Source organism: Vidua chalybeata, chromosome 2 (genome assembly GCF_026979565.1).
Source record: "Vidua chalybeata isolate OUT-0048 chromosome 2, bVidCha1 merged haplotype, whole genome shotgun sequence".
Lineage (NCBI taxonomy): Eukaryota > Metazoa > Chordata > Aves > Passeriformes > Viduidae > Vidua > Vidua chalybeata.
Window position 1 is genome coordinate 35,219,813 of NC_071531.1, and position 19,574 is coordinate 35,239,386.

The window sequence follows — 19,574 nt, forward strand, 5'->3', positions numbered from 1 at the left end:
ATCAAAACTTGAGCTAAGGAAGGAGTGAGATTTTCCGAAGTTCCTTCCTTCCTCCTGGGAACACTCTTCCCAGAGCTTTCTTACTTTTGGAAACCTTCATTCCCACCAGTCCCTCAAATGTTACCCTTAAATCTTCTAAGTTAACTCATGTCCTGGGCATAACTGGACACTTGACAGTACTAAACTCCATTCCTCATGTCTCCTAACCAAGATTCTAAAACTAGTGGTGGCATTTGTCCAGTCACAGTAAATGCCAAGACATGCGGTCGAATTACAGTGAGTCAATGAAAAGACAGGTACACAGAAGATGAATGATTAATTCAGGTCTCCACAATTACCTTTTGGAGAACAAGATATGTGACATAATCCTGCCCTGCTTCCCACTCTAGTGGACCCTCCTCTCCTGCCTCCTTCCCATGGTTTTCATTCCTTCCCATAGTGTATGTGCACAGGGAGAGGCAATGCAGAGGATAAATATACCTCCCGTGGTTGGAAGGAGCTTTCCCCACACCCAAAACTCTGTCTCTGTGTGGGTTGTGACATCCCTCAGAGCTGACAGTGTACTTCCCAGTTGATTGCCATTTCTCTGAAGTCTGCATTAATTGTAGAATAAGCTAGCTAAACTATCAAGGAGGCTGGATTTGATTTTATGTTGCTGAAAAATCTCCATGAATCATGTGGACATCTGCTGTAGTTATTTAAGAAACAGGTAGTATATACTTGTCCTTTCTTTTCCCTAATTCTAATGTCTAGCAGGATTTTGCACATGGGACTGGCAGTAACCCACTCATGGATTACTTTACACTTAATGTGATTTGTCAGTTGTGTTTATCCGCTTTGAATTGAGATGAGCTGCTGGACTTCTACATTTTCACTTCTGCTACCAGGAACAGTTTGGTCAGAGAAGTTACAGAATTACATTCCAGATGCTACAAAATGGTAGTGTTGTGCTGTGTGGTGGTGTTGTACATGGTGATGTTTAATCCCAGAGACTGCAGTTAGAAATTCTGCCTCACAGTGACAGCATTCTTGGTACTCTATAGCTATATTTTCTATTAGTAAATAAAATATATTTTATATGAGACTTTTCTTCTTTATCATGCTTTCTATCATACCCATCAACTCCATGTATACTGTGTGAGAAAGAACTTCAATGAAATAATTCTGTCACATCTATTTAATTTTGCTCTGCTTGGCTCCACAGAGCAATAAGGACTGTCAGGCAAGGTCTGCTGAGCTGACAGCAATTTCATTGTCTTTGTGAGGACTTAACTACTTGACCATCCATAGAAGTGACATGTTGTGTAGTAGCTCTAGCACTGACAGGTTCAAGGCTGTCATCTTTCACCAGGGTTGTGTCTGCTTATGTGGTTGGTGGTGCCCAGAGAATCCTGCAGTTCCCCCAAACCACAGTCTGAAATAATGATATTTCAGCCTATGGCTAAATCGAGAACATCCCTTTTGGCCAAGCTTTAGATTTCATCTGCAGTTCAGTTCTTCTTCACTGGCAGTGTGGCTGGAGAAACAGGTCAGTGCAGGCAGCAGTTCTGGAATACTGGACTGCTCCAGGGTATGTGGAGGTCTGTGGCACAGGCCACAGTGCAGCAGCTGAGCTGCAAGCAATTCCCACGTCACCTCCAAGCTGGGAGTAAGAGTCAGTCACACCATGCTGCAGCTGAGATTAGTCTTGCAACCACTATTTATATATCATAAATGCAGCGGAAAGTATTTGAGGATGGGTTGCAAATAGCAAAATTAACATCAGTTGTCTGAAATCTTGGTTTTCAATTGCTACAAACACAAAGTGATTTCTCTCTAGTTCAAAAGAGTACAGAAAGTAACAACAAAAAAATGAGACAGATGAGATGAATTCTGAGCAGGATTTCATAGTCTAAGTAAAAATGATAACTTGCCATTCAGATAATTTTTAAATCCATGATGTAGTTTCCATTCTTGGCTAATTTTTTGCAGTAAGTAAATTCACAACACACGTTTCCAATTGATGGTGTATTTCTGCAAATAAAAGTTAAAAATCTGATTGATATTATAATAATTTAAAAATTATTCTCTAGTAAAATCCTTAATTAGGTGGGAATATCTCATTCTATTTAATGCATTATACGTGGAAATCTTTAATATTTCTTAATTTCAAAGGTATTTCTTCAAGTGGAAGAAATGTTTTACCAAACATTTTTGCTGATTGTCCAATTCTTGAATCCTTTTACATCTGCTCAATCAAAGGTTGATCTCGGAGGTTTTTTCCAGCATAATTGATTTTTTGATTCTGTATCAGAGATAAATTAGAGAAGTAATTGTGACATTTGGGTAGATGCAGAAGTTTAGTTTGGGGTATTGTTCAGACTAATGCTTAATTGATTGTGAGAGGTCCTGGGAAATAAATTTGTCTTGTGTGATTTAATTAATATCAGAGACATGTATTTCACAAATTCACTTCTGTTTAAGAAAAGAGCAGTTACAAAGCTAGTGGAAAGAGAAGAAAATATTTTCAAAGGTATTCTATTTTTTACTTCAGATACTGCCCTGCTCTGACACCAGTGTAGTGACCTGGGAACACTTTTACATGACTACTATTTTCACTTACAAATTGAAATAAGGAAGAATTGAAGAAGTTACATTATTATAAAGAATGTTTCAGACATTATTGAAATCTGCAAAACTGAGGGAGAAAGTCTCAAAAATCTTTTAAGATAACTCAGTTGTCTTTGCACAGCTCAGCACGTGTCTGCCACGGGCGCAGTGCTACCAACCAAGAAAGGACAGTGGGCACTGGTGGCTTCTGTGGCTGGGGAGGCACTGCCCAGGGTCACAGGGTTAAACCAGCTCTGCACTGCTGCTCCTGTGAGGTGGCTGTAGGCTTGACAGCAGCTTCGGTTGTGGTAGTCAAGCAGATCAGGGTCAGCCTTGTTCCCTTAGCCACTAAAACATCCTCAATAGGCCCCTCTGCTATGTGCAGGCTGCAGAGAGCCTGCTGAAGGGAAGGAAGCCCTCTTACAGAGAAGTCTGTTTTGGGATGAGCCTTGGAAATCTGAATTGTTTCCTCTCTCTTACTCCTTGTTTCTGCCTGGTTGACATTTTGGTCTGGTAAATCTGTCGCTACTTCCTAAATTCCCAATTAATTTCAAAATAATACCTTATTACGTGAGTGGTTGATCAGGTGTTTTCTAGATTCAAAATGAGTTCCAAGCAGCAGTTAAAATACACAGATGTCAGTTTCTTATTGTGTATAATGTCACATAGCTGTAAAAACAATTCATAAATACACACAAGGGAAATATATTTTCTAAGGGACGGTTGTGAAGAACAAAAAAATTGAAAAATAGCAGTAGTTTTGAGGACTTCATTAACTCAGACATAAATCTGAACATTCAATAGAACAAAAAGAAAAGGAACTTAAGATTGTCATATTTGTTGTAATCTATGTTGTTGTCCAAAAATAGGGAATAAAGTTGTTTAAAAGTCATTGTAAAATGCCATTATGTCATTTTTCAAGTCTATTGACAGAAAATTGCTCCATAACCTGCAAAATCCCAGATTGTGAGTAGAGTCTCTGAGTGATTTCTAAGTAATGGACCAGGTGAATATATTTGCATCCATAAACTGGTTTGCTGCAGGATTAATTTTAACCTTTAGAATTTAAAGTTTTAATTAAATTCTACATTTCAAGATAATAGTCTTCAACATAGAAACTAGAGAAAAATGAAATTATTTTCAAATATTTATTGAATGAAAAAGAAATTCTTTTGAAAATTAGGTATACTCAGGGTGTGGAGCAAAACTGTGACAGCAACTGATGTGAATATAAGCGAGGCACAAAGGTGAACCCACTAAGAAGTTTCACAAAACATGATATAGTTGTTATATAGCTGAACTAGGAGAAGAAAGATATTAAATGTTCATTCCAAGTTCTTCTATAATGGTGAATAGGTCTGCGCAGTGCAAACTTGTTTTTTAGTTAGAAATACTTGTTAACTATCACATCTGTCGCACAGAATGCCTTAACTGAAGTTGCTTTGGTTTCAAAAGATAAAACTTCAGCTTTGACTCCACCAAAGTGTTCACAACCCTCATGTGTGTTTTTTTTTAAATCACCGCTTTACTTTCTTATGCAGTGTTGCATTCCTGCCCCAGCCATGCCAAGATTCTGCCTCAGGAAACAGAAGAATATTTAGTCAGGTAAAAAAATTTTGTGGTGTTGAAAGAAGCACCGTAAAGTCTTTCATGGCTGGAGAAGCTACACAACTCTATTACATTCTCATACTCTATTCATTTTTGTTTTATCAACAACTTATTTGGATGTATGAATCACTGTTACTGATAATAGAAACAAATGAGCTGAATTCCCCAGATCAAATATAATGGATGTTTTTGTTTTTCTTGTTTGTTCTAATCTAATCTGAATTAGATTAGAATTTAAATGTAGTGATTTATCTGGTTACAGAGAGGAAAAATGTGCAATAAGTGCATGTGAGTTGTACCACTTGAAGAACTACAATGTAAAATTGGTAGCCAGATCAAAATGAATCTGAAAAAAAGAGACAACAAATATCCATGCACATAAATACATACCATACTTATAAACACGCGTGTGTGTGCACTTAAGATTGATTTATACATCCCAAATGGCACTTGTAATCTTTATAAGTTTTATATTATTTAGTTAGCCTTCCTATAGTGTCATTGCATCCCCTGGATTACAAAAAAAAAAAAAAAAAAAAAATCAATCTCTTCTTTTATGCATGTAAAAAAAAACACCTGTTTGTCATGTTACCAAAAAAATACTCTAAACCAAAATAATGTTAAATAATTTTAACCACTTTTTTATCAATATGCAGAAAACACTAAAACATCCAATCATAATGATTTTGTGAAGTAAAACATTTAAAACTGAATGATCTTTGCTTATTCCTGATTCATTGTATGCAAGATAAATTTAAAAAAAACCCTTTTAACAGAGTACTTTATCCTCTTTGGAATACTCTATATTTCTCTCTTTCTCTGTTACAATCTATAAAATATTGGCTTTACAGACAGCTTGTTGGCAGATAGATAAATTTATGCTTCCAGCCCCTGTCTTTGTTTCTCACATGAATATCAGCAGCTACTATGTAAAATCAGCAGCATACAAGTAAAACAGAAGTAGCAGATGGATGAATTTCACACAGTCTTTTCAAAATTAATATGGATGGGGTCGGGGGAGAGGGAAACATGGGAAATTACAGTGTTTTGTTGGTATAAAATGACGGAGTTGGAAAATATTGGCCTTTCACAGGAATAGAAAATGTAGAAAATAGGAAAAGATTATGGACCAAATGAAATTATCTGAATATTTGCTTTTACCTACTTCAGCAGATGGAAGGGAGAAATTTTCTGCACTGCTACTATTTTTCACTTTTCTCTGTATTAGGAATAAAATAATGGGAAAATTAAATTCAAAATTTCCTTCAGTTTCAGAAAGACATAATAGACAATTGTTGGGCTTTAAATATTTTTAATTGCTGATAGAATAAAAATTAAGTGCATTTGGTTGCCATGTATTTAAAAAGTCTTTTGCTGTGTGAACCAGAATTGATATTGCAGTGTTGATAATAACATCAGCTGTCAGTCTACTAGTTTGGACAGCATAACACGCACACACATACACACACCAGAAGACAGAATTTTCCTTTATTATTATCTTTAAATACTCTATGCCCAAAAAACCTGAGTTAAATATTACTAAACTGAATCATCATGTATATGCAGACAATAGTTATTATACAATATACTATACATACTCTAGACAGTGGCATGGAGGTATTTTGCATTTCTGTTAAGTGTAGCTAATCATTAACTTTAATTAGAATTTAAAGTGCAACAAAGGACAATCCAGAAATATATAGATATTATATCCAGAATATAATTCATGCCTTGATTTGTCTAGAAATAAAAGTAGAAAAAAAAGGTAGAAAACCACAGGATCAGAAATCCTGACAGACTGTTAACACCTGAATTTTTCTGCAGAGATGTAAAGCATGGAAAAATCCTATGAGGAAACCAATACCTTGGTGACTAAAAATAGGTTTCATAGCTCATTAGAGTGTCTGTGGTTATTATGTGGATTCCTTAAGCAAATGTATACTTTGCAATTTTTTCTATGTGCATTTATTTGACTTGGAAAATCTATGCAGGAAATAATTGGCAGAATCAGACTGATAATACATTTAATCTGTTGCAATGATGCTGAGCCTTAGGATGTGTTATTTATTCTGTTTGGTATTGGGGAATTGCCACACCTGTCAGACAGAAAGTTCTGCTCTGAAATTAAGGTTTGGGTGCCTTCACTTCTGTACTGCATATCTATATTTTGCTGCAAAGTCAATAGGAAGTGGCCTGAAAAAGCATTGCACCTGTCACACGACTCATAATGGAATATCATTAAGTACAGGTTTTCATTCAGTCAAACAGAGACCTTATGAATAAATGGACAGCCATCATACAGTACAAGCTGAATGTTTGCACTTAAACGACACCACTGTTATTAATGAGGAATTACATAGACTTGACAGGAGTCAGGTCCACTTGAAAGAAAGTGCTCCTTAGATGCACAGGGTGCCTTCCTCCTCATATTAGATAGAATCAGAAAGAGGAAAGAAGAAAAAAGAAAGTCAAAATATTATTTAAAAAGCAGAGGAAGCACAAATATAGATGTTAATTAGTCCTCTTTCCTCATAGTAACTGAGGTAGGAGTGGACCCAGTGCTCTTGTGACATTTGCCACGTGCTGCTGAAGTGGTAAGTTGTAAATCCAGTGTTCCTCTCAAGGTTGAAGCTGTGGACAAGAGAATGTGCTTACACTATTTGCTGCAGACTGCCAAGTATCACCACTGCTTCAGAGAGCTTGCTAATTTATTATGTACAGAAGAAATGGACAGAGGACGTGTGTTCAGGGCATGTGCCAGAAGTAGGGAAAATAAAAGTCTTCCAATCTACCAGCATCAGAGGATATTTCAATACATTATATTATAATATATTATATTAAGGACATAAGACTTAGCATCAATGTATTTTTGGGAGCCAGCTTGAACAGCTTTGCCACAAATACGCAGTCATTCCGTTAATTCACCTGCATGCTTTAATCTTGGTGAGAAATGCTGCATTTTTTTTCCTTTCCTATTGCAATGCATAGTCATTTTACTTTTTGACCTCAGAGATTCTGAATAATAAATAGAGGTATTGCTTAGTGCCTTATTATTATGGTGTGGATGAGTGGAACAGCCAAATGAGCCTAGAATAAGGTAGCAAATTTTTCTCTAATAAAAACATGGCTAGCTATGTTTAAAACATTATGTATTCTTTTATTTACTATATATATATAGTATATATATACATATACATTATATATATATTTGTATTTATATATATTTGTATATATATACTTAAAAATTATAGTTACAGAATACCTCTTGTAAACCAAATGCAATTTTCAGTTTGTGTTACCAGACAATCCTAGCTGACCAGTCATTTAACAATGCAGATAATTCAGGCATTGCAAGCCCTATGAGGAAAGCACTTCTTCATGTCTAAATGTTTCCTGTATTTGAAGAAGTTTTGTACTGAGTGTACCTTTGCACTGTTTGTAATGTAATTCTGGGGAAGCAGTGGCAATATCAAAATTCAAGAAACCTTGAAACTTATTTATTTTAAGATTTGAAAAGACATTTGAAGTGGCATAAGAAACAATGAAAGAATAAGAAGTTCCCAGACAGGATTTAATATAGTATGGAAGTAAGAAAACAACCCCAAACAAAACTAAAATTAATTCTGTTGACAAGCTAGTCTTGCAGACAGGAATTGCATCTATTTTTCACCAGGTTTTAAATTAGGACTTTCACCATTATACTGTCTTTCCAAACTAAAGTTGGTTGTTGGGATGAACTGAATGATAACCTATTAAAAAGCCCCAGTTTTTGGATGCTGGGAGAATTTCTACTGACCTTAGATAAGATGCCAATGAAAAATCAGCAACATGTAACTAATTTATTTTAGTTATAAATAACCAGAGCTAATAAATAGAAGAAAATTATTGTAGTAGTCTCATTTATTTTGCATTAGATAAATTCCTTCACAAAAGAAAAAGAATGACTTTTAGAAGTTACTAACATAAATATTTTGTTGAATCAGACCCAGAATAGTCTCTGACCCCACAGATACTTGCACTTCTGCAGATGAGCAATCAGACATTGAAGTAATTTTCAGTACTTCTATACTTCTAAAATGTTTGTTCGATTGGAATGTAAGGATTGATTTAGCAGACATAAAAAATGATCACCCACTGTTCCTTTCCAGCCAGAAAAAAAACCCACTTTTTTTCTAAAATTAAGATTTTGAGTCTTGAGGATCTGGTTTCCAAGACCCTACTCTTTTCTCACTTTAAGGCAATACAGAACAATCTACTACAACAAAGGCAGCTGGCTCAGCATTTTAGGTGAAAATCTGTGGATTGGAAATACTTTCCTGTGTTGTTAAAAAAGAAGTGCAAATCATTCAGATACTATAAGAGTGAGCACAGGACACTGAGGTAATTAAAACCTCATTGTAAATCCTTGTGCAAGATCAAATAATAAAAACATTGCTAGAAAACTCTGTGAAGACTGAGGTCAAGTGGTGAGACACGGTTAGGAGAAGTAATTTCACAGGCTTTTTATAAAATTTGAGGGGTTAATGAGTGGGTTATACTAAATTGACCACAGATCACAGATAAGATGGATTTGTTGTGCTTAGGTCTGCACAACCCCATAAATTTGGGATCCCAGAACACACAGTTTACAAATTGCAGGTTTGACTCTTCAGCAGCCTCCATAATAATGACCCCTGGAAGGAATTGTTTGCATCCTTTTCCATGCTAGGTTTTTTTGTAGTGTCATTCCTCTTGTATTTCTTCCGTATTTTTTTTTTTTCCATCTACTCTAGATTAATTGTCTTTTTAAGTTTAAATATCTTTTACACAAGATGCTACCATGGATCTATTAATGAAACATAGTTGGCAATGATGTTTTTTTATGGAGAAGGCTTCTTGTAAAGATGGGTTAGAGACCCAAAGGGCTTAATAATTTTCTTACCAAAACTTCACGCTTTCTGTCATAGAGTAGTCAGGGAAATTTTGACAGAAGTTTTCAGACTTTAAAGAATTGCTTGAAATAAAATATTTTGTACAGTGTTCATATATATAGAGATCACAAACAATGAAATAATAAGAAAATTTTAAATTCCTTTTTAATAGTTCAAGCATTCATTTTTAAAACATCCCATATGTAACTTCACATAATATAAAATGTATATTTCCCAATATTGAATAGATATTTATATAATGTGGTATCAGAGACTCATATAATAGTTCATGATGGAAGTGACCTTTAAAGTTCATCTAGACAATTAACAGGGACATCCACATCTTCAACTAGATCAGGTTGCTAGAGTCCCATGCATCCCGATCTTGCATGTTTCCAGAGGTGGGGAATCCACCATCTCTCTGGGCAACCTTTTTCTTCATAAAAAGCTTCTTTCTTTAATGTATTTGGTATATTCTGAATGAAGTCAGTACAGTATTTACTGATAGGTGAAATGAAAACAGATGTTTTCTGCCTTTTGTCAAAAGGCAGAAACTCTGAGTGCATCTTAATTAAAAGAGAACTCCTTGAGTATTTATTTTGAAAATTTAAAGTTCAGCTTTTCAAATAATTTTCCTAGAATTGCCCAAGTGCTTAAAAACAGGAAAGGAACAAAGGCCAACTAGCATTTTAAAGTCTTTAGAGCTGAGCTGAAGATGCTGAAATAGCAATAAAAATGGGAATGGTCTGATTTGAAGACTGGGTTTTGTCCCTTGGTTTCTCTCATTCATGCCATTGCCACCAGCACACATTCTAATAAAATGTTAAGAGAGAAATTGAGTGCAAGAACTTGCTGTGGTTTCCATGAGGCCAACTTTTGTTGTCAAGTCTTTTGTGTGGGAGGCTAGCATTTAATGTGGTGGTCTGATTTAATATGAATTGTTCTTAGCAGTCTACACACCACAAACCTCAAATAGAGTGCTTGTCAGGAGATGGCTTACAATGACAGGCTAGGCAAAGCTGAGCAGCCCAGGAGCTCTTTGTGTTCACACCAGATCAGGCTTAGTGAACTGATGGAAAATGAGCCCAGACAAGCCTCCAGGGTCTTCTGTTTTGTAGTTTGTCTAATAAAGAAAAATGGAAAAAAAAGTTTGCTAGGAATTTTCTGAGTTCTGTGTTTTTTTCTCTCTGTTTGAGAAGGAGCTTCTTTCCCAGGCAGGGAATAAGAAGTGTACATTTTCACTGCTGTGAAAGATTACTTTTTAAGATCCCCAAGCTGTTTTGATTTGTAGTTCCCTGAGCAAGAGCACAGTCCTCCTAATCAGGACATTACCAGGTTTGCCAGGCATTCTGTGTGTGTGTGGTCTCTCCTAGGATAAATTGCTTTGCTAAGCTCTGAGAACTTCTTTCTCATTGAACAAGTACACATCTTGTTCATCATCTTCATCATGAGTGTCCTGCTACTTAAGGCTTCTTTTATTGTTACTGCCTAACTATGTATTGACTGGCACAGTAACTAGCCAGTTCTCCCTCTGCTGCAATCCTCTACTCAAATATAACCATTTGCTGGCAGAAAACAAATTCTTTGTCAAGTTTTCAGCAACAATTTATGAATTTAATTTGTGTTCAGGATTGTACTGTACTGCTAAACAAAGCCAACAACTAGGTCCTTCATTTTACCTTAGTACAGGATGCATTCCTGAACACGTGGTCCTGAATACTGAACCTGCTTATACTTCCTTTCATCCTCCATAATTTCCTTAAACATTGCAATGTTTACTCACAAAAGTTTTTTTCTACTTATTTGTGATAGCTTCAAATTTTGCAAGAAAATATAGGATTTACTTTTATGATAGTATTGATTCTTAAATATGGTCTATTTTTTTTTCACCTGAGAAAGAAAACATAGCAGATTCCTTGAAGGTTTAACAGGGCAGTGCCCTTTATATGGAATGTACTCACATAGGTGTCATTATAAAGAGGTAGTGCAATACTTTGACAGGGTGTGTTAGCTGGACATCATTAAGAGTGACCTGAACTGGGCTGTAAGAATCTTGCATGTTATACTGAAATGTGTCCTTTAGATTGTGTACCTGTTAATAATATATTAGATATTTCTGTTGCATTTGGGGAAATCTTTAGAAATGTACAGATAATGTGTTTTAAAAGTGAAGACCATGCTTCATTGTTTTCTAAATCTCAATCCACACTTCTCTGGAACTCCATGTCATAATTACCTGCATTTTAATAAAATGTATTTCTGTGCTTGTTCAGTTCCTCTACAGTGAAGCTTCTCAAGTACAAAAAGCTTAAGAATAACACTGTTTTCATGAACATCAAGGGCAAAAAACTCTTTATGTGTAACGGTAAAATGTTGTGTTTTAGCCACTTTTGTTCTTTAAAAGAAAGTGAAGCAGGAAAGAAAATAACGGAATGGCTTTTCCTTGACTTGTTGTGAACATATAGCCATATAGTTTTTTTACTGTAAGTGATTTACTCAGAAATCACTCCAATACTTTTCAGTGTAGCACAGCATTAGCTAGATCAGCCCTTCTCTGTCCTCCTTCTAACTGCATTAACTTGTTGTCCTTGAATTTCTCCTTCAAGTTGTGAACAAAGAGCTCTTCGGCTTGGGTGGAAGTGGGAAATGTGGTTATTGATTTAGTCATGAATAAATGAATGTGTGCTTGAATGTATGAACTGATAAATGGATAGATGCTATTAGTTTTGTATATTATAAAAAGAAAACTCTTTTTGTTTTAAAATAATATGCACAAGAATGCCAAGAGTCAGACACACACATACATTATTTCCAAGTCTTTATAACCTTTTGAGGCTACCTGTATTTATGTACTGGAGTAGGCTACAGTGCATTTTAGAGCCAGATACCTCTGAAAGCACACTGCAGTCCTTTCTGGAGGAACAAGCACTGGGAAGAGATATACATGTGAGGATGTTTCTCCCTGAGAAAATCAGGATTCACCTCCAGACAGTATCCCAGGAAATCTGTGAATTGTGTGAGGTAGGTACAGACTCAGAAGCCCCTTCCATACCGAGCTTTTAAACACAGTTTTTTGTTTTGTTTTGTTAGGATTTTTGGTTGTTTTAACTTTTTTTAGGTGAAATAAATGACCTATAGTTACTCCATTACATAACAAAATCTTATTTACCTACGCCTGATTGCCTTTATTAGTACCAGCACATCTTCATTTCCCTGAAATCTGTGCTTTTTAGAGGTTTCTTTACACAATAATTTTAGTTATCCTAGTAGCTATGTATATATCATTAATGTCTTGTAGAGTGTAAAAAGCATTGCAATTAAATTATTAATGCAACACAAAGAAACATATGCTTATATCAGGACAACTTATTTTGATAATAGACGGAAATACATTTTGTGTTGTAACAGACAACCCAACACCAGCTTGTTAAAATCAAAATTGAATGTTTATTTGCTTAATTAATTTGGTAAAAGCAGCCTCCTCATAGGAAAATTAAACTGGTGCAAAAGTTATGTGTAGATTAGCCTCAGGGGTAAAAAAAATGAATTGCACTGTCATACACATATGATTTTCTGATATTAGCTGCATATTAACCAAACAAAGTGCCTAGTAGCTGAAAATCAGATATTAAGTGATGAGGGAAAAATGCTTTTGGACAGCCTCTAGAGGATTATTTTCCAAAGAACATATCAACTAAAATTAATAGCTATTTTAATGGAAGGACATTTTCCTTTACTTTAGATGGCAAATTTTGATTCTAAAGAAAAGGAGAAAGGAATGTATTTCCTTAGCATAGTTGAGTGAAACTGTGCTGCTAAACAGCAGTAGCAGCTTTGCTGTGGCAAAGCGGCTTGTTGCTGAGCCCTGTCCACTCTAGTATTAATATTACTGAGTCAAGGAGATAGAGGAAATCATAGAGATTAAAGTTTATTATAGTTTTTCACCGGAAATGCACAGAGGCTTCCAATAGATAGTCTTTACCGTTAGACAATATTTACCAAGGCAAACATATCATATTTTTTTCTGTCCTTCCATCCTGATGTTTCACCCATTACAGAGGAAAAATACAGTTGCCATCATAGCTGGGTAGGACAAGGGAGTTGATTTGGTAACTGAGGAGTCAGGGAATGCAATTGTATCATTGCCTTGTTTACTATTTATCAGGAAAATAAATTAAACTTCACTTCCCTGAATAAATTTCCATCAAATGAAGGAAAGAAATAAGGGAATATGATGAGATCTAGTGCTGCAATCCTTTGGGAAATTAAAATATTGCAAATTGTAATAATCCAGAACCTTGATTGTGATCCCTCTTCCATTCTGTTCAAAAAGGAAAAAATACAAATAATGTGAGGGTTTTGTTTGCCTCTTGATTATTTTGAAAATTTTTGGGAGATATTGAGTCTGAAATGAGAGAGAACTGTAAAATTTTTTTCAAGCTTTTTCATATTCAGAAGTAGTGACATTTCTTAATGTATATGTTTTAATGAAGGAATAAGAATGTTATTCTTGAAGAAGTATGCATGTGTATATATTTCAAAAGATTCCTTTTAAAAACTAATGTTTTAAAAGCAGTCATTTATTAATCCAACCAAAGAAAAATGTTGTTGTCTTTGAACTGAATTTATGAGTTCTCATATTTCCCTTTCCTGGGATAATAGACACAGCTGAAGGACAAAAAGGATGATAGTATTTATGACACTATTTATAAACAGATAACAGATAATAAAAGCAGATAAATTAAAGTACCTCAGACACTTTTCCTTTTCCCTTTTGAGGTTTGATTTATGGATTTGTCTCATTTGTTTTCCTTTTATTAAGGATATTGCATATATATTGATAAACTCTTACTTCCTAATTTTATAGCAAAAGGTAGAAGTAACTGAAAACATCCATCAGCTCAGTATTCTACACTGACTGTATTTTGCAGGTCAGATCAACTTCCTTTGATACTATTAAGGCTTCTAAATTTTAATCTTTCTGTAGTCTTCCCCTTTTTTCTCCTTCAGAAGTGTATCTTTCTTATCTAAAGGGTGCCAATGTAAATTTTTTTTCTTAAGAGATTTTAGATTATTTGTTATTAAAGATTTTAGATTAAGATTTTAGCTTTGTAGTTATTAAAGATTTGATCATTTGCCACCTAGCACTGGCTGATATACATTCAGTTCCAGAGCATCCCCTATTTATGTTGTATTAGAAAAGTTTGATAGTTTGACGCATCCACTTATAAGCAAAATGAATTTTTTGCTATCTGATGCTGTATAGGCACTAGATTTCAATGCAAAATCTATTTCATTGGTAATCTGTGGCATCTTTGACAGTGCTGAAGTAAGGTGGTTTTGTTGCCCCCACTGGATTTCTGCCCCACAACATGCATGGCCTTCTTTTAACCTTCACCCCATGTCTCAGACTAAAATGAAAATTTAAGTATAATTATAAAAGCCCTGGTTTGTAATTTACCTTTACTAATATATACTCTCAGTAGCAATTCCATTTTAATTTGTTTTTTGTCAGGGAATCATTATGCCTACAGATAATTAACTAATATGTTTCCCAGGCCGTGTAACAGATACAGTTGTCACAGCATCTCAGCTTTGTTCAGTGTCAGGTGAATTACATTTCTCTCCTAGGCAGTTACCACTAAAGACCTTGAAATGAAGCTTTCATTATTTGCTGACTGCTTTCAGTGTTATGAAACAAAACTGCAAACATTTTATTTTCATTTTATTTATTCTTTACTGTCCATGTATGAAAAATTAAATGAAGTGATCTCTTTGCCATTCTGCCATAATGATGTTTTAAAGGCCGTTAAAGCAACAATGCTTTAAAATATATTTTAGACTCAGCAGGTTGATAAGAGAAAACCAAATTTGGTGCATCCATTATTATGTAATGTCCATAAACATAAAATTAATTAGATAGTAGCATATCTTGATATTTTGGCTGTCAGATGAGCTTTGTGTATTCCAGCCTGTCCTCCTTTAGGGCCGAGCGTGCCACTGCTCTCAGAAGGCTGCATATCTGACAGATGTAGCCCATAGCAAATCAAGCTCTTGCCTGAAACACGTCTGTGGCTGTGGTGAAGCTGCCACTCCTACTCAGAACTTCCAGAACTGGGGAACTCTCAGTTGTTTGCACAGCCATGAGAATGCTTTCCACCATAAATCTGACCTTGCCACTTATATCTGCCAAGCTGTATAAATCACATTTTGTCGTTGGATCACTTAGTGACACATGGAAGTTTTATTCAGTAGTGAATGGGAAATAAGTTATGTTAGGGTTCTTATCCTGAGCCCACGCTCGACTTCCTGTGGACTAAAGATCATTCCATGCGGCTTACCAAGAATATTAAGAGATCTTTGTACTGTAAATCCCTTTGCCTGCTTCACTAATATTACTTTAGATATGGACTTAGTTGCTACAGCTGTCTCCTGGGCAACATCAGTTAAAATCCTACTTCTTCTAAGAGGGCCTCTGGGAATTGGTTTCCTGTCAGAGCCTGTTGATTTCTGAGCTCAGCCCTTTTCTTGTCAGTTAATGGGTACAAATTGAGGAAATGGGCAGCATGTTAGAGCAGAGTGAATAAAGGAAGCATTGCTAAATGAGGTGGGTGGTGGAACCATCTGGACATTTGAAAACTTGCCTATTTCTCAGCTAGATAATTATCTAATTTCACTATTATTAGGCATGTGAAGTCTAAATGCCAATAACTTTGCCCTGATCTAAAATACAACATCAAAATGCCTGGTTTTTTTTTTTGTTTGTTTGTTTTTGTTTGGTTTTTTTTGTTTGTTTTTTTTTTAACGTATTAAGATGGTTATTCTTCTCTACTGCATTTTTAGTTGTAGTTTTTATTGATGTTTCTTGTGTTTTTACTTACTGATAGCATTATGCAAGTTATGACCATTTCCCTTGACTTTAATAACATTTTCAAAAGCCTTTTACATCCACTTAAAAATTAACAATAATTTTGAAGGTTTTCTAGATAGTATGCATTAGTGATTGGTCTCTATTTTAAATTTTAAGTAGTATGATAACAATTGTGAAATGGTTTTATTATGGAATTCAGTCTCTAAACCCTACCTCATAATCAGGGGTGACTGCAGGATATGTTGGAACAGAGTGGTGAAACAGAGCATCTTTAGCCTCTTTGGTCTGAACATTTTTCCTGGAATCAGAGTAAAAAAAAATTCTTTGTTGCAATTTCTACATGATTTCCTAGGGAGACAAATTTTCAAATGGAATAATAAGTTGGGGGCTTTTATTAGCTTGATAGCAGCTGTTTTCATCCAAGAAACTTGATAACGTGTAGAGAGAAGGCCAATTATAAAAACATGATGTAGATGCACCTTGCATCTTTAAAGCTCTTGCATCATTTCTGGGAAATATTGTATTTAGCTAGGGCTTGTTGTTTATTCACTGAGCTTTACTAGAAAGCCTTTGCAGTGATAAACAAATTTTCCTTCAAAATGCATATATACAAAACTTTATTTTGCATTTATAAATGAAGAACATCAAATGGAACATTTTAGACATCTTTTCAAGGAGCAGGAAAGAAGGACAAAGCAAGAAGAAAAACACCAAAGGACAGCCAGAGCAAAAACTTAGTCTGTCTGACTAAAAATGAAAATGAAAAAGAAATCTTTCTTTGATTTTTTTTACCACTTTTCACCTTCTAGTTAAGAATTCCTTGTCCTTTCATTTTCCATCATGAAGTTCTTGGTAAAATAAGATGAAAATTAGCAGTAATTATTCCAAATATGATTAATAACTATGATTATTGCATAGATAGATATTAAAGTGTGCTCACAATAGCTTATCGTTTTAATCCCAACATTAGAAACCCGGTAATATTTCTATTCCATTGTTTCATGGCCCTTGCTTAACCAGACGCTGAGCAGAGACATCCTCTTTTATACTGTAGAATGTATTTCCTTCCTTTCTGTATGAAAATATCTATGTGGACTCCCAAAATACATGATCAATATGGTGGGGTGTTCCCTGAAGATGCAAATTTTTTGTGTGTGAGAAAGAAGGAAAAAAGTTTTAGAATCATGCCTCTAGTAAGACATCTCTACCATGCTGTGGCAATTTAACGCTTTGGAAATTTTCCTCTTTCAGATCTCTTGCTCTCTGATTGGTTACTTCCAAACTTGACATTCATTGCTTAATGAAAGACAGTGAAAAATGAATTAAGATACTAGAAGATTATGTCAGTCGGGAGTCTTTGGGGGTTTTCCTTTTTTCTGGTGCCCTCATGTACCATTCAGTCTAGTGCAAAGGGATAACAGCTGCTGGAAGTTTATTGTTGGCTACTAAGGCAGTACAATAGGGCTGTTTAGTTTACATTGAATTCAAAATATGAGAAATTGCACTGGCTTGAGAGGGAAGGAAAATGTTTTTATGTCAGTAATGGTAGTCGGCTATACTCCTTTTTCTTCTTAAGTACAAGTAGACATGAATTTCTGTCTTGTTTGTTCTCCTTCCTTAATGGGTCCAGAAAAGTCAGCATTTTCAGTGGTGTCTTACTCAGAATTTTGCCATCGGTGGTTCCTTGGGACTTCTATCTCAGGGCAGTTCATCTAAAGAGGTGCTTTATGGCCAACTTGTGGATAATTAGTTTAAATAATGCCTCAACTGGTGATAGTAAACCACCTGTGGCATAAAGTGACAGAGTCCACCTCTTGAGAATCTAAAGATGAAAATATTGAAATAATTTGGTTTGTTATTGTTGTTGTTATTACTTATGTTGTCATGCTTTAACCTCAGCAAACACTACATCCCACACAGCCATTTACTCACTCTCTCCTGGTGGTATGGGGGAGAGAATTGGGAGGATAAAAGTGAAAAAACCTATGTGTTGAGATTAAGACAGTTTCATAGGTAAAGCAAGAGCTGTGGACACAAAGTAAAACAAGAAATTAATTCACCCCTTCCCATGAGCAGGCAGGTGTTAGGCCATTGCCAGGAATTTCAGGCTCCATCACATGAAACAGGGACTTGGGAAGACACACACGATCACTCCAAAATCTCTCCCCATATTCCTTCTCTCCCAAGCTTTATATGCTGAGCATGATTCCATATTAGGTGGGCTATCCTTGTGGTCATTTGGGAGTCAGCTGTCCTGGCTGTGTCCCCTCCCAACTCCTCGTGCATCCCTCAGCCTGATCACTGGTGGGATGAGAGGCTGAAAGGTCCTGACTCTGTGCCAGCACTGCTCAGAGATAGGGAAAACATGCCTGTCTTATCAAACACAGCCCCATACCAGCTACTGTGAGGAAAATTAACTCCATGCCAGTGAAAAACAGCATAAATGGGAAAAATAAGAAAGTGAAAGGCCTACTCCCTTTAGGGAGACATTAGGAAAAGTCGTGAAAATTCTAAAGGAATTAAAAATTCAAGAAAATCACACACTGTTATTTATATGCATTCTTTCTAATGAATAACAGAATAAAACAAGAGGAACTTGTGTTCCTTCATCAGAAGGATTCCCAGAGGTGATAAATTATACAGATTTTTTGGCTTTTTATGTCATCTGCAGTTTAACTTAATTAACAGGGTTATTTGTGAATGAATTTGTCCCAGGAAGAAGACCAGGCAGGGTTTTGGCTATCTGTGCTCATACAGTCTCTGACATCACTGAGCTGAATTTCTGCACCAGCCAGCTGCCCAGAGCAGCTTGAACATTTGCCAGGAAGGGGAAAGCCCAGTTCACCCAGCCCCCACCTCTGCTAAGAACCCAAATCTCTCTGATTTCCCTCTTATGTTTCCTGTTTCACCCTCAGTGTATTGATTCACTTTCACTGCAAAATGGTTTTCCCACACACACTCCATAGAGAACTACAGCAACAAATTCAAGTCAGTTAGTTTTAGAAGATTATCTACACAGCCCATGTTTTACCAGAGATTTCATGTCTTGCAGGTCCCATAGTGCTTCCACTCTTGACTGCACCTTCAGTCTTATGTCAAGAGGATGTCCTACAATCTTCTCACCTAACCAGACACAAATATCAAGACAGAGATGTTCAATTTTCCTGGGTTTCTTAGACTGATAAATGAACCTTAATTTCAGCGTATTCTGAAAACAGTGTATTCTAAAAACACTGATTCATTAACAACAAGTGTTAATGTGCAAACCTGGTACAGAGCATAACCCAGGACTTGGTCCCCATCTCATACCCATTCAAAAGCCATGTGTATTGCCCTAATTAAACAAAAATAATAACATAAATAGTAATAATGATAGGTTACTTACAAAAGATAAACTATGAGGCATTGTAGTTATTCAAAGGGGTGCTTTCAAGTAAATACTAATCTGAACACTTATATAGGTAGTGCTAGTAAATTTGGGGAATGATTTTTTATAACTGAGTGGACCTCTCCTTCTATGTGTTTGCGTGTTCTGGTAAATTCAAGTTTTCCTCAAAATATCAGTATTTCCATTGCCATTATATCACTGGTCTTGT

At 35.6% G+C, this 19,574-nt stretch overlaps 1 protein-coding gene across 1 annotated transcript in view; it reads left to right on the top strand.

The window, feature by feature from the left end:
• NALF1 (NALCN channel auxiliary factor 1) overlaps window positions 1–19,574 on the top strand; it is a 435,482-nt gene that overhangs the window by 101,057 nt on the left and 314,851 nt on the right. The window lies entirely within an intron of this gene.